The sequence below is a fragment of the Arachis hypogaea genome, chromosome 19 (assembly GCF_003086295.3).
Source record: "Arachis hypogaea cultivar Tifrunner chromosome 19, arahy.Tifrunner.gnm2.J5K5, whole genome shotgun sequence".
Taxonomy (NCBI): domain Eukaryota; kingdom Viridiplantae; phylum Streptophyta; class Magnoliopsida; order Fabales; family Fabaceae; genus Arachis; species Arachis hypogaea.
The window spans coordinates 133,063,056-133,078,912 of NC_092054.1; the positions used below are offsets into that span (position 1 = coordinate 133,063,056).

Genomic DNA, 15,857 nt, shown 5'->3' on the forward strand with positions numbered 1-15,857 from the left:
CTTTTTCATATAAGCAGGAGCAAGGACAAGAACATTCTTGTTGAAGCAGATCCAGAACCTGAAAGGACTTTGAAGAGGAAATTAAGAGAAGCTAAATTACAACAATCCAGAGAGAACCTTTCAGAAATTTTCGAACAGGAAGAGGAGATGGCAGCCGAAAATAATAATAATGCAAGGAGAATGCTTGGTGACTTTACTGCACCTAATTCCAATTTACATGGAAGAAGCATCTCCATTCCTGCCATTGGAGCAAACAACTTTGAGCTGAAACCTCAGCTAGTTTCTCTGATGCAACAGAACTGCAAGTTTCATGGACTTCCATCTGAAGATCCTTTTCAGTTCTTAACTGAATTCTTGCAGATCTGTGATACTGTTAAGACTATTGGAGTAGATCCTGAAGTCTACAGGTTCATGCTTTTCCCATTTGCTGTAAGAGACAGAGCTAGAATCTGGTTGGACTCTCAACCCAGAGACAGCCTGAACTCTTGGGATAAGCTGGTCACGGCTTTCTTAGCCAAGTTCTTTCCTCCTCAAAAGCTGAGCAAGCTTAGAGTGGATGTTCAAACCTTCAGACAGAAAGAAGGTGAATCCCTCTATGAAGCTTGGGAAAGATACAAGCAGCTGACCAAAAAGTGTCCTTCTGACATGCTTTCAGAATGGACCATCCTAGATATATTCTATGATGGTCTGTCTAAGTTATCTAAGATGTCATTGGATACCTCTGCAGGTGGATCCATTCACCTAAAGAAAACGCCTGCAGAAGCTCAAGAACTCATTGACATGGTTGCAAATAACCAGTTCATGTACACTTCTGAAAGGAATCCTGTGAATAATGGGACGCCTATGAAGAAGGGAGTTCTTGAGGTTGATACTCTGAATGCCATATTGGCTCAGAATAAAATATTGACTCAGCAAGTCAATATGATTTCTCAGAGTCTGAATGGAATGCAAGCTGCATCCAACAGTACTCAAGAGGCATCTTCTGAAGAAGAAGCTTATGATCCTGAGAACCCTGCAATAGCAGAGGTGAATTACTTAGGTGAACCTTATGGAAACACCTATAACTCATCATGAAGAAATCATCCAAATTTCTCATGGAAGGATCAAAAGCCTCAACAAGGCTTTAATAATGGTGGAAGAAATAGGTTTAACAATAGTAAACCTTTTCCATCATCCACTCAGCAACAGACAGAGAATTCTGAGCAGAACCCATCTAGTTTAGCAAACTTAGTCTCTGATCTATCTAAGGCCACTGTGAGTTTCATGAATGAAACAAGGTCTTCCATTAGAAATCTAGAAGCACAAGTGGGCCAGCTGAGTAAAAGGATCACTGAAATCCCTCCTAGTACTCTCCCAAGCAATACAGAAGAGAATCCAAAAGGAGAGTGCAAGGCCATTTGACATAAGCACCATGGCCGAACCTGTAAGGGAAGGAGAGGACGTGAATCCCAAGGAGGAAGACCTACTGGGACGTCCAGTGGTCAATAAAGAGCTTCCCTCTGAGGAACCAAAGGACTCTGAGGCTCATCTAGAGACCATAGAGATTCCATTGAACCTCCTTATGCCATTCATGAGCTCTGATAAGTATTCCTCTTCTGAAGAGAATGAGGATGTTACTGAAGAGCAAACTGCCAAGTTTCTTGGTACAATCATGAAGCTGAATGCCAAATTATTTGGTATTGAAACTTGGGAAGATGAACCTCCCTTGTTCATCAATGAACTAAGTGATCTGGATCAACTGACACTGCCTCAGAAGAGACAGGATCCTGAAAAGTTCATAATACCTTGTACTATAGGCACCATGATCTTTAAGGCTCTGTGTGACCTTGGTTCAGGAATAAACCTCATGCCCCTCTCTGTAATAGAGAAACTGGGAATCTATGGGGTACAAGCTGCTAAAATCTCATTAGAGATGGCAGACAATTCAAGAAAACAGGCTTATGGACAAGTAGAGGACGTGTTAGTAAAGGTTGAAGGCCTTTACATCCCTGCTGATTTCATAGTCCTGGATACTGGAAAGGAAGAGGATGAATCCATCATCCTAGGAAGACCCTTCCTAGCCACAGCAAGAGCTGTGATTGATGTGGACAGAGGAGAATTAATCCTTCAATTGAATGAGGACAACCTTGTGTTTACAACTCAAGGATCTCTCTCTGCATCCATGGAGAGGAAGCAGAAAAAGCTTCTCTCAAAGCAGAGTCAAACAAAACTTCCACAGTCAAACTCTAAGTTTGGTGTTGGGAGGCCACAACCAAACTCTAAGTTTGGTGTTGAACTCCCATATCCAAACTCTAAGTTTGGTGTTGGAGAGTCTCAACAATGCTCTGAACATCTGTGAGGCTCCATGAGAGCCCACTGTCAAGCTATTGACATTAAAGAAGTGCTTGTTGGGAGGCAACCCAATTTTTATTTATCTAACAATATTTTTCTTAGTTATATGTCTTTATAGGTTCATGATCATGTGGAGTCACAAAATAAATATAGAAATTGAAAATGGAATCAAAAATAGCAGAAGAAAAATCACACCCTGGAGGAAGCATCTGCCTGGCGTTCAACGCCAGAACAGAGCATGGTTCTGGCGCTGAACGCCCAAAATGGGCAGTATCTGGGCGCTGAACGCCCAAAATGGGCATCATCTGGGCGCTGAACGCCAGAAATGCACCCTGGAGAGGAGCTGGCGCTGAACGCCCAGAACAAGCATGGTTCTGGCGTTCAACGCCAGAAATGGCCAGTGAATGGGCGTTGAACGCCCAAAATGGGCACCAACCTGGCGTTGAACGCCCAGAGTTGTGTGCAAGGGCATTTTACATGCCTAAATTGGTGCAAGGTTGTAAATCCTTGAACACCTCAGGATCTGTGGACCCCACAGGATCATCTCAGGATCTGTGGACCCCACAGGATCCCCACATACCTCCACCCACCTTACCTCCTCATAATCCTATATCACTCTCCATTCATAATCATCCCTTCTGTTTTCCATTTACCACTCACATCCACACACCCCACCTACCTTCAAAATTCAAAATCTCTTTTCCCACCCAATCCCACCCATATGGCCGAATACACACATCCCTCCATCTCCTCCATATCTTCTTCTTCTTCACCTATTCTTTCTTCTCTTGCTCGAGGGCGAGCAATATTCTAAGTTTGGTGTGGTAAAAGCATAGCTTTTGTTTTTTCATAACCATTAATGGCACCTAAGGCCAGAGAAACCTCAAGAAAAAGGAAAGGGAAGACAATTGCTTCCACCTTTGAGCCATGGGAGATGGAAAGATTCATCTCACAAGCCCATCACTAAGAAAAGGATGGAGCAAACAAGAGAGCACATTCATGGATCTCAACAGGCACATGAAGAAGCTCATCATCAAGAAATCCCTGAGATACCTCAGGGGATACAGTTTCCTCCACAGAATTTTTGGGAGCAAATCAACAACTCCCTAGGAGAATTAAGTTCCAACATGGGACAACTAAGGGTGGAACATCAAGAGCACTCCATCATCCTTCATGAAATTAGAGAAGATAAAAAAAAAGCAATGAAGGAGGACAACAAAGACAAGGAAGAGACATAGAAGAGCTCAAGGACATCATTGGTTCCTCAAGAAGGAAACGTCACCATCACTAAGGTGGACTCATTCCTTGTTCTTACTTTCTCTGTTTTTCGTTTTCTATGTTATGTGCTTATCTATGTTTGTGTCTTCATTACATGATCATTAGTAGTTAGTAACTATGTCTTAAAGTTATGAATGTCCTATGAATCCATCACCTCTCTTAAATGAAAAATGTTTTAATTCAAAAGAACAAGAAGTACATGAGTTTTGAATTTATCCTTGAACTTAGTTTAATTATATTGATGTGGTGACAATGCTTCTTGTTCTCTGAATGTATGCTTGAACAGTGCATATGTCTTTTGAAGTTGTTGTTTAAGAATGTTAAATATGTTGGCTCTTGAAAGAATGATGACAAGGAGACATGTTATTTGATAATCTGAAAAATCATAAAAATGATTCTTGAAGCAACAAAAAGCAGCAAAAAAACAAAGCTTGCAGAAAAAAAAATAGGCGAAAAAAAATAGAAAGAAAAAGAAAAAGCAAGCAGAAAAAGCCAAAGCTCTTAAAACCAAGAGGCAAAAGCAAAAAGCCAATAACCCTTAAAACCAAAAGGCAAGGGTAAATAAAAAGGATCCCAAGGCTTTGAGCATCAGTGGATAGGAGCGCCTAAAGGAATAAAATCCCGGTCTAAGCGGCTAAACCAAGCTGTCCCTAACCATGTGCTTGTGGCGTGTAGGTGTCAAGTGAAAACTTGAGACTGAGCGGTTAAAGTCAAGGTCCAAAGCAAAAAAAGAGTGTGCTTAAGAACCTTGGACACCTCTAATTGGGGACTTTAGCAAAGCTGAGTCACAATCTGAAAAGGTTCACCCAATTATGTGTCTGTGGCATTTATGTATCCGGTGGTAATACTGGAAAACAAAGTGCTTAGGGCCACGGCCAAGACTCATAAAATAGCTGTGTTCAAGAATCATCATACTGAACTAGGAGAATCAATAACACTATCTGAACTCTGAGTTCCTATAGATGCCAATCATTCTGAACCTCAATGGATAAAGTGAGATGCCAAAACTATTCAAAAGGCAAAAAGCTATAAGTCCCGCTCATATGATTGAAGCTATGTTTCATTGATAGTTTGGAATTTATAGTATATTCTCTTCTTTTTATCCTATTTGATTTTCAGTTGCTTGGGGACAAGCAACAATTTAAGTTTGGTGTTGTGATGAGCGGATAATTTATACGCTTTTTGGCATTGTTTTTAGTATGTTTTTAGTAGGATCTAGTTACTTTTAGGGATGTTTTCATTAGTTTTTATGTTAAATTCACATTTCTGGACTTTACTATGAGTTTGTGTGTTTTTCTGTGATTTCAGGTATTTTCTGGCTGAAATTGAGGGATTTGAGCAAAAATCAAATTCAGAGGTTGAAGAAGGACTGCTGATGCTGTTGGATTCTGACCTCCCTGCACTCAAAATGGATTTTCTGGAGCTATAGAACTCAAAATGGTGCGCTTCCAATTGAGTTGGAAAGTAGACATTCAGGGCTTTCCAGCAATGTATAATAGTCCATACTTTGCTCAAGTTTAGATGATGCAAACTGGCGTTCAACGCCAGCTCTCTGCCCAATTCTGGCGTCCAGCGCCAGAAACAAGCTGCAAAGTGGAGTTCAACGCCCAAACTGGCACAAAAGCTGGCGTTCAACTCCAAGAAGGACCTCTACATGTGCAACAATCAAGCTCAGCCCAAGCACACACCAAGTGGGCCCCGGAAGTGGATTTATGCATCAATTACTTATTTCTGTAAACCCTAGTGACTAGTTTATTATAAATAGGACCTTTTACTATTGTATTAGAGATCTTGGGACGCCTAGTTCTTAGATCAAAGGGGCTGGCCATTCGGCCATGCCTGGACCTATCACTTATGTATTTTCAACGGTAGAGTTTCTGCACTCCATAGATTAAGGTGTAAAGCTCTGCTGTTCCTCAAAGATTAATGCAAAGTACTACTGTTTTCTATTCAATTCATCTTATTTCGCTTCTAAGATATTCATTCGCTCTTCAACCTGAATGTGATGAACATGACAATCATCATCATTCCCTATGAACGCGTGCCTGACAACCACTTCCGTTCTACCTTCGACTGAATGAGTATCTCTTAGATCTCTTAATCAGAATCTTCGTGGTGTAAGCTAGAATGATGGCGGCATTCAAGAGAATTCGGAAATTCTAAACCTTGTCTGTGGTATTCCGAGTAGGATTCAATGATTGAATGACTGTGACGAGCTTCAAAATCCCGATTGCTGGGCGTAGTGACAGAACGCAAAAGGATAGTAAATCCTATTCCAGCATGATCGAGAACCGACAGATGAATAGCCGTGCCGTGACAGGGTGCGTTGACCATTTTCACTGAGAGGATAGGATGTAAACCATTGACAAGGGTGATACCTCCAGACGATTAGCCGTGCCGTGACAGGGCATTTGGATCATTTTCCCGAGAGAAGACCGAAAGTAGCCATTGACAATGGCGATGCATTACATAAAGCCAGCCATGGAAAGGAGTAAGACTGATTGGATGAAGACAGCAGGAAAGCAGAGGTTCAGAGGAACGATTGCATCTCCATACGCTTATCTGAAATTCTCACTAATGAATTACATAAGTATTTCTATCCTTTATTATTTATCTTTTAATTATCTAATCCAATCACATTTGACCCTACCTGACTGAGATTTACAAGATGACCATAGCTTGCTTCAAGCCAACAATCTCCGTGGGATTCGACCCTTACTCATGTAAGGTATTACTTGGACGACCCAGTGCACTTGCTGGTTAGTTGTGCGAAGTTGTGAACCATGGTATTGGCATCATGTTTTTGGCGCCATTACCAGGGAAAGAAAGAGCAATGAATTTTACATAATCAAAGTGTAATCACAATTTCTGCGCACCAGAAGGGATGACTGTGACGAGCTTCAAACTTGCGAATGTTGGGCGCAGTGACAGTGTGCAAAAGGATAAGGGTCCTATTCCTATGCTAGTGAGAAACGACAGAGATTAGCCGTGCGGTAGCTGTACCTGGTATTTTTCATCTGAGACGGGAAATCCGACAGTTGATTAGCCGTGCAGAGATCGTACCTGGTATTTTTCATCCGAGAGGATCATACAGCTTGCCATGGAAGGGAGCACGCTTGATTGGAAGAAGACAATAGGAAAGCAGAGGTTCAGAAGCAACAAAGCATCTCCAAACGCTTATCTGAAATTCCCACCAATGAATCACATAAGTATCTCTATTTTATTTTATGTTTTATTTATCTTTTAATTATCAAAACCTCATAACCATTTGAATCCACCTGACTAAGATTTACAAGATGACCATAGCTTGCTTCAAGCCGACAATCTCTGTGGGATCGACCCTTACTCACGAAAGGTATTACTTGGACGACCCAGTGCACTTGCTGGTTAGTTGTGCGGAGTTGTGAAAAGTGTGAATCACAATTTTGTGCACCAGCTACCCTAAGCTAACAGAAGTTCTTCTCCTTCAATGAGTTTCATTTTGTTTTCTTTTCTTTAGTTTTGTCTGTCTGAGTCTCATGGTAAAAGGCAAACAGAGTGAGGTTTGTAAGAAAAAGCTAGTGAGAGGAAAAAGGCAGTGAGCAAAATTAAAGAAAAATCCATAGATGTCTAAGAGTTCCTTTGTACATCTGTATGTTGTTTTTCATGATCCTGTAGGGATCCCCTTGCGAGTTGGGTTATCACTTTGCAGTTGAAAGCTTGGTAGGTGTCCAAGTCAAGTTCAGATTTGGGGATAGAATCTGGATTTGTCCCAAATAGGAATGGGTAGTTTCTAGGAAAGAATTGGTGTATGTAATCTGATGATTATAGTGAAATTCCATCACAGTTGTGATGCAGACTGGATGTAGGCTGCATTGCACTTAGCAGCTGAACCAGGATACTTCTGGGTGTGATCCTCTCTTTCTTTTCTACTCCTATTCTGTTTCTGTTGCGAACGAGACAAAAATAAAAAATATCTCCTGTAACACCCTACCACACTAAACTTTACGCTTAAGTCGTAAAATAGAGGTGGTGTGGTATTACGACCTCTAAAATAAAATGAATACATATAATAGCAGAAGAATTATAATATGCTAGGAGCCTTGAAGAATAGAGGAAACGAAAATCGCGAAATAAAAGCGCAACGCTCAAGGAACGAGTTAACTTGCATGCTAAGGAAACCATAACTATTAAACATATGATAACAGAAGTAGGAATAGAGTGCCAAAGATACAAAATAACAAGCTCCTAACTCAGCCTGCGAAGTCAAGACTGGCCAGAGAATATTTACACATATATACATACATATCCCAAACTCGAAAGTACATATACACCATCCTGCCTCTCCATAAACCTCTAAGAGGATAAAAAAGAACAAGTTATGCAGAGAGAAAGCTAAGTACATATATATACATCACAGCATAACAAAATAACCCAGTAACCACTCCGCTTCAAGAGTCCAGACGCCTAACGAGAAGCCTCTCGACCTGCATCTGAAAAACAACAATATAGTATGGAATGAGAACCAGAGGTTCTTAGTATGGTAAAGGTGCCACACACATAATATATAAGGTCTTGGGAATGCCAGAGGCAATCTTAGAACGCCGACACTTATATTATAGAGCTTAAAGTATTAAACAGGAGCCATAAAAGGTGGTTTTCTAAAAATATTTAATCCTAACTTAACTTAACCTTAAATCTAAGTCCCATACTGCCATTCCTCCATACCTCCAACTCCTTCATGCATTTTCACAGACAAATAGACAGATAAGGCAAACACAAGAAGGTTACAGTTATTACAGGTAACAAATACACATTTAGCATGGCAAGTACATATAGGCACACCCAATTAAAGCACAAGCAAGTAATTCAAGTAATATGCATATGATGCATGCCTGTTCTATGGCTGATGAGGCTCATCTGTCAGTTATCCAGCCAACCCGACAAGTCTGAATTGTCCTTAGATTGTCCCCCGACGTGCATCCCCAAGAGTCTATGCATAGCTTTTTCTCAAATAATCAATATTGCTCAATGGGGGTAACATTTCTGGGAATTTATATAGTGCCCGGTCATACTTACGTCATAGGGTCAACAGAGTATCAAGTTTTCAACCTGGTACACGTGGCAGCAAGCCACGGCACTTTATCCAGGGAATATCGTATCTCAGATTATTCAAATTCATAAGCCATATAAATAATTCAATTATAATTCATCAACATTCACATCATTCTCAATCGCATCTCATTCATCATTATACGTCAATCGTATTCAATCCTTATCCTTCATTATCACACCTCCCATTCTGTCCATCAATAGTTCCAATTCAAAACATAATTCATTCTTTTCTAAATGAATCAAACTTAAAACATGCTCATTTTCTTAATAAATCTAAATCAAACCATATAACCTTTGAATCTAAATCTTTTTAAATAATCATATAAACAAAATCTCTAATTTTTATAAAATTTCGGCAGCATCTCCTCTAAAACTCGGACTTTGCTACCCTTTTTGGGTCCAAACCTGCTTTCTTTTCAATTCAACATACCCTTCCTCATCATCATAACAGTCACCACAATAAATCTACCTTAGATCAACAATTATACTCATACAATATTCAAATCCAACAACCAAAATTCAAATAAGGATCATAGTTCACTAATCCTAGGCTTCTAACACAAAATACCTCATTATCACAACAATCTCCACAATACTTATAACTCAAATCAATAATTCACCAAATCATTAGTTAATCAACAAGCACTAAACAAACCATGTTCATCAACGATAACATTCAGCCATAATTCTCTCCAAATTAACATAACAACATTCACCATCCAAAATTAATAACTAATTATCCAATAAACTTCAACCAAATATATTCATCGACAAATTACTAAACATTAAACATACACCTGCATTCCAACTTATCCTATGGTCATCTAGCCTAAGTTTTCACAGAACATTATATATTAAATGCAAGAAACCTAAACCATACCTTGGCCGATTTCCACGTAACGACCAAAGCTATTTATTTAAAACCAAGGCAGCCCCTTAAAATTCAACTAATCAGCTTCCTCCAAGTTTCAGTATTCACAATTTCAAGCTCCAATTATTTATTTACAACTTAATATACATTCATAACATATATATATCCAATTTAATACTCAAAGCTTGAATTTAATAAAATTAAAATAGAATTATCGTATCTTCATCTTACCCAAGCTTCACATAAGCAAGAGTGAACGTTTTCCTCAAGCTAATTGGATCCTAAAACATCAAAAATCAAAGAAATTCAACCTTCCCATTAAAAATTCAAAAATTAGGGGAAAAGAGGGTTGAGAGTGATTAAATAAGTTACCAGTGAAATTGTTCCGGTAGAAATATAGAGCTCGACGCGGTGGACGTGTGGCCGCAAACGGTGCGGCAATCGGAACTCGGACAGAGAAGTTATGGGAGTTGAAAATTTGCCGTAAGGTTACGGGGGTGTTTCGCTCTTCTTCTCCCTGGGAAGCTTTCAGCTTTGTGTTGCTGAAATGAGGGAGAAGGCAATGCTGGGTTCATTTAATAGGTCGGTCCAGTTGGACCGACGGCCCGGTTTAGGTCCAGTTCAACCAGTTCAGCCCATGCGATCCAATCTTGGACCGTTTCTGCGAAATTAGTGTCAAAATTCTCATTTCGATGAGCTCTATTCCAATTTGATATAATATTTGCATTTCTAATATTCTTTATTAAAAACTAATTTATTGACTAATTGTCTACTAATTTAACCGGGGTTTACATCTCCTAACCAGTTAAGAGACAAAAAAATATCTCTTGACTTGTTATGAGACAAAAAGTAGAAATATCTCCTGAAGTTCCTTTAAAAGGAAGAAATTAATACTCAGCAAAAAGGGGCTAAGATTTAACCCCCTTCTCTTAGCCACTGATTACCATCAATTGGTATAAGAGCTTGGCCTCAAAGAGATCAAGCTTTGCAGCTTGGATAAAAGATCCTAATGGCGGCTAACAGTGGCTCAAACCTGGTGGCCTATACTCTGATAGAAGGGCAGTCAAGTAACAGACCTCCATTCTTTAATGGAAAGAACTACAGTTACCAAAAAGAAAGAATGAAGATATTTGTTCAATTTGTAGATTACAGACTTTGGAAGATAATTCTGGAAGGTCCATAGTTTCCAACCATTACAGGAGCTGATGGTGTGGTTACCCTCAAAGGTGAAGCTGATTGGAATGATGATGCCAGAAAGAAAGTAGAGCTCAATGCCAAAGCAGTCAACTTGCTCAACTGTGCAGTCAACTTCGAGGAATACCGACGGGTATCACGATGCACAACAGCAAAGGAAATTTGGGACAAACTTCAAATCACTCATGAAGGCACAACCCAAGTCAATAGATCCAGAATAGACATGCTGAATAGAGAATACGAAATGTTCTCAATGAAAGAAGGAGAGACGATAGATGAATTGTTTGAAAAATTCAACGTCATTGTCACTGGCTTGGATGCTATGGGGATCACATATTCTGAATCTGTGCTTGTAAGGAGAATATTGAGATGTCTTACAAAAGAATGGGAACCCAAAGCAATAGTGATAGCTGAAAGTAGTAACATTGATACTATGCCCTATGATGATTTAAGAGGAAATTTACTTGCTTTTAAAAACAGATATTTGAAAAAGGATGCAAAAAAGAAAGGAATTGCTCTCAAATCTGTTACCGAACCTCTGGAAAATGAAACCAGTGATAACTCTTCTGGAAATGAATTTGTTCTGTTTGCTATGAAATTTAGGAAAATGGTGATGCTGAAGGAACGAAACAAAGGAGGTAGCTCAAGGAAGCCAAAGAGGGATCTCAGCAAAGTAATCTGTTACAACTGTAAAGAAGTTGGGCACTTCAAGTCTGATTGTCCAAAATTGAAGAAGGAGAACAAGCCGAAAAAAGGAAAGAAGAAAAGTCTCATGACATCTTGGGACGACTTGGAAAACAACTCTGATGAAGATGATGAAACAGAAACCAAGTCTCAAACGTGTCTCATGGCCGACATAGTTGATGAGGTAATATTTCATGAACCCTCAACTGAAGACCTTCATCTTATGATTGATCACCTTTCTGAAAAGATTAAATGTTTCTTAAATGAAAACCAAGATCTTGAGACTCAAATAGAAATACTAAAAGCTGAAAATGGTTTTCTTAAAGAAAAATTAAGGGAAGCCAAAACTGCTGTTGATCTTGTTGAGGAAAACAAGCAGTTGAAAGCTAAACTTGAAAGCTGTGAATATCACCATTCTGTGACTGCAAATATAAATTATTTTGAAGAAAATGAGTGATTGCATAAAGAGATAAAAAGACTTAAAGAGGACCTAGCCAGCTTTGCTCAAAGCTCTGAAAATTCAAATCAACTCTTGGCTAGCCAAAAACCTCTTTATGATAAAGCTGATTTGGGTTTTCATAAATCTGAAAAATTTATTGAGAAATCTTCTTTTACCAACTTGGCATCCACCTCGAATGACATAAGGTTTCAAAACCCAACAAGCTTTAGGAAAATAGCAACTCAAAAATTTTGTAGATTATGCAATCGAAATGGTCATTTCCCTATTCAGTGCTTCATAAGTGAAAGGATGATTGGAGATAAGATTTACAAAATTATTTGTGATTATAATGGCTTGGGACAAAGAAGATGGTTTGACATCAAAGGATCCAAAAAGATTTGGATACCTAAGGTTACTTAAGTTTGTTTTCTAGGTTTGCCTAGCATCCAAAAGAAAGGACAACATATGGTATATGGATAGTGGGTGCTCTAGGCATATGACCGAAAAGTCAACATTCTTCATCAAGCTTGATGCATATGATGGAGACTTTGTTACTTTCGGTGACAATGGAAAAAGAAAAATAATGGCCATAGGTAAAGTGGGTAAGAATTTCTCTTCTTTCATTAATGATGTTTTGCTTGTTGATGGATTGAAACATAATTTACTAAGCATTAGCCAATTATATGATCTTAGATATTGGGTTATTTTTAGACAATTGGACTGCTTAGTTGTATGTGAAAAATCCGGTGACATCTTGTTTGAGGCTAAAAGGTGCAATAATGTGTATGGATTAACTCTAGAGGACATAAAGGATCAAAAAGTAACCTATTTTACTTCTCTTGAATATGAAAAATGGCTTTGGCATAAGAAATTGGGTCATGCTAGCATGTACCAAATTTCTAAGCTAGTAAAGAAAAACTTGGTTAGAGGAATTCCTAATATAAAATTTGATAAGGATATTACTTGTGATGCTTGTCAACTAGGCAAACAAGTAAAATCATCTTTTAAACCAAAAGAAGGAATTTCCACTAAAAGGCCATTAGAAATGTTACACATTGATCTCTTAGGTCCAACTAGAACTCAAAGTTTGGGGGGTAAACATTATGGTTTGGTAGTGGTGGATGATTACTCTAGATTTGGTTGTGTTCTTTTCTTAGCCCACAAGAATGATGCATTTCATGCTTTTTCTTCTCTTTGTAAAAAGACCCAAAATGAAAAAGATTTAAAAATTGCTCACTTAAGAAGTGATCATGGAAAGGAGTTTGAAAATCAAGATTTTGAAAATTTTTGTGATGAATTTGGAATAGCACATAACTTTTCATGCCCAAGAACACCTCAACAAAATAGTGTTGTTAAAAGAAGGAATAGAAGCCTTCAAGAAATGACTAGGGCAATGGTCAAGAAATGACTAGGGAAATGCTTTGTGAAAATGATGATCCAAAGTTTTTATGGGCTGAAGCCGTAAATACAACTTGTTATATTTTGAATAGAACCATCATTCAAAAAGGTTTAAAGAAAACTCCATATGAGCTGTGGAAAGGAACCCCACCCAATCTTAAGTATTTCCATATTTTTGGATGCAAATGCTTTGTACTTAACAATAAAGAAAATCTTGGAAAATTTGATCTAAAGTCCTATGAGAGAATGTTTGTTGGATACTCCACCACTAGCAAAGTATTTAGGATTTATCTCAAGGAACATAGAACAATAGAGGAATCCATACATGTGTCTTTTTGTGATTCTAACTCTATTCCAAGTGCTGTGTTAGATGATGATGCAGGTAGTGAAACTGATGTGAACCAACAACCTAGTCAAGAAAATTCCCAAGTCTGTCCCAGCTGTTGAATCTGTCTGTGCAGAAACGTCTCTTAAGAATGAAGAAGACATTTCTATTTTGTCTCCTGAACAAGCCAGAGAATCCAGAACAGAGTGGTCTACTGAAACTCATCAAGACAGAAACTTTCCTCAAAGGCCGCGTGAATGGAAATTTTTGAAGGGTTACCCTCATGAATTCATCATTGGTGATCCTTCACAACGCATAACCACAAGAAGCAAACCGAGTCAAGCAATGTTGCCTTCTTGTCCCAATTGGAACCTCTCAATGTGAAGCAAGCTCGTGAAGATCCCTCATGGGTCAAAGCCATGAAAGAAGAGCTAGCGCAATTTGAAAAGAATGAGGTTTGGACTCTTGTACCAAATCCAAATGGTAAAAAGGTAACCGATATAAAGTGAATTTTCAAAAATAAATTGGGTGAGGATGGTAGTGTTGTTTGTAACAAGGCTAGACTAGTATCCCAAGGTTACGATCAAGAGGAAGGTATTGATTTTAATGAGTCGTTTGCTCCAGTAGCAAGAATGGAAGCAATTAGGTTGCTTCTTGCCTATGCTGCCCACAAGGGCTTTAAAATGTTTCAAATGGATGTCAAATGTGCCTTTTTTTTAATGGTTTTATAGATAGGGAAGTATTTGTGGCTCAACCCCCTGGTTTTGAAAGCAAAGAGTTTTCAAATCATGTTTTTAAACTCTCTAAGGCTCTTTATGGCCTTAGGCAAGCTCCAAGAGCTTGGTATGAAAGGCTTAGTGCCTTCTTGTTGGAAAATAAATTTCAAAGGGGTACACCGATACTACTTTGTTTATAAAAGAATCTAATGATGATATCTTGTTCAAGTTTATATGGATGACATTGTGTTTGGTTCGGCCAATAAAGCCTTGTGTGAAGAGTTTGGAAAACTTATGACTAGTGAGTTTGAAATGAGTTTAATGGGAGAATTAACCTTCTTTCTTGGTCTTCAAATTGAACAAACTCCTAGTGATATTTTTATTCACCAAGGTAAATATGCTAAAGAGATAATCAATAAATTTGGTCTTGAAAATTCCAAACCAATGGAAACTCCTATGCATCCAAACACAAAACTTGACAAGAATGAAAATGGGAAAAATGTGGATGAAACAAAGTATAGAAGAATGATAGGATCCCTCATGTATCTTACATCTTCTAGACCGGATATTGTTCAAAGTGTGGGTGTGTGCTCAAGGTTTCAATCTCACCCAAAAGAATCCCATCTTTCGGCCGTTAAAAGAGTCATTAGATACATTAAAGACACATGTGATTTTGGCCTGTGGTATCCTAAATCTAATGAATTTTGTGTAGTGGGGTTTTGTGATACAGATTATGCGGGAGACCGAGTAGATAGATGAAGCACTTCCGGAATGTGTTACTTCCTTGGAATCTCACAAAACATGTGGTCAAGCAAAAAGCAAGCGACGGTTGCTCTGTCTACAGCTAAAGCTGAATATATATCTACCGCTGCATGTTGCACTCAATTAATTTAGTTAAAAACTCAATTGGAAGATTAGAAATTGAAAATCAATAGTATACCTCTGTTTTGTGATAACATGAGTGCAATAAACATTTCAAAAAATCCTGTACTGCACTCTAGAACCAAGCACATTGAGGTTTGATATCACTTTATTAGGGAACATGTGCAAAAGGGTACTATTGATATCCAATTTGTAAAATCTGAAGAGCAACTTGCTGACATCTTCACTAAACCACTGTGTGAAGATAGATTTTGTTCATTAAGAAACAGTTTGGGAATGATGGATTTGAGTTTTGTTGAAAAAATGTGATTTTTTATGCCTCTGTTTGTTTTTGTCTCATAGGCAGCAGAGAGACAAATCTGGGCACATGATGAACAAGTCATTAAACAGGGGAAAACTGAACTTTGGTACCTGGGACTCAAGCCCAATCAACCTCCTTTGAAGCCCATTCCATGATATTGGCTCATTAATTTTTTTTTGCATCATGCTTTTAATAAAATTATTTTTAACTTATTTCCTTTCACATCATATCTTCAAAAAGGAAGTTTTTGTCAAATCAAATCTTTTTCCCATATCTTCTCTCACTTTTCAAGGAAGGGTCTTTTCAGTTATTTGTTTTTATTTTAAATTTTCTTATTAAAATTG

General features: G+C 38.4%; 1 non-coding gene across 1 annotated transcript; it reads right to left on the minus strand.

Annotated features, from left to right (window-relative positions):
- Positions 1-543: 543 nt before the first annotated feature.
- Positions 544-651, minus strand: LOC112781469 (small nucleolar RNA R71). Its single transcript, XR_003192245.1, has one exon. It is a non-coding gene; the product is annotated as a small nucleolar RNA R71 (small nucleolar RNA).
- Positions 652-15,857: the final 15,206 nt, after the last annotated feature.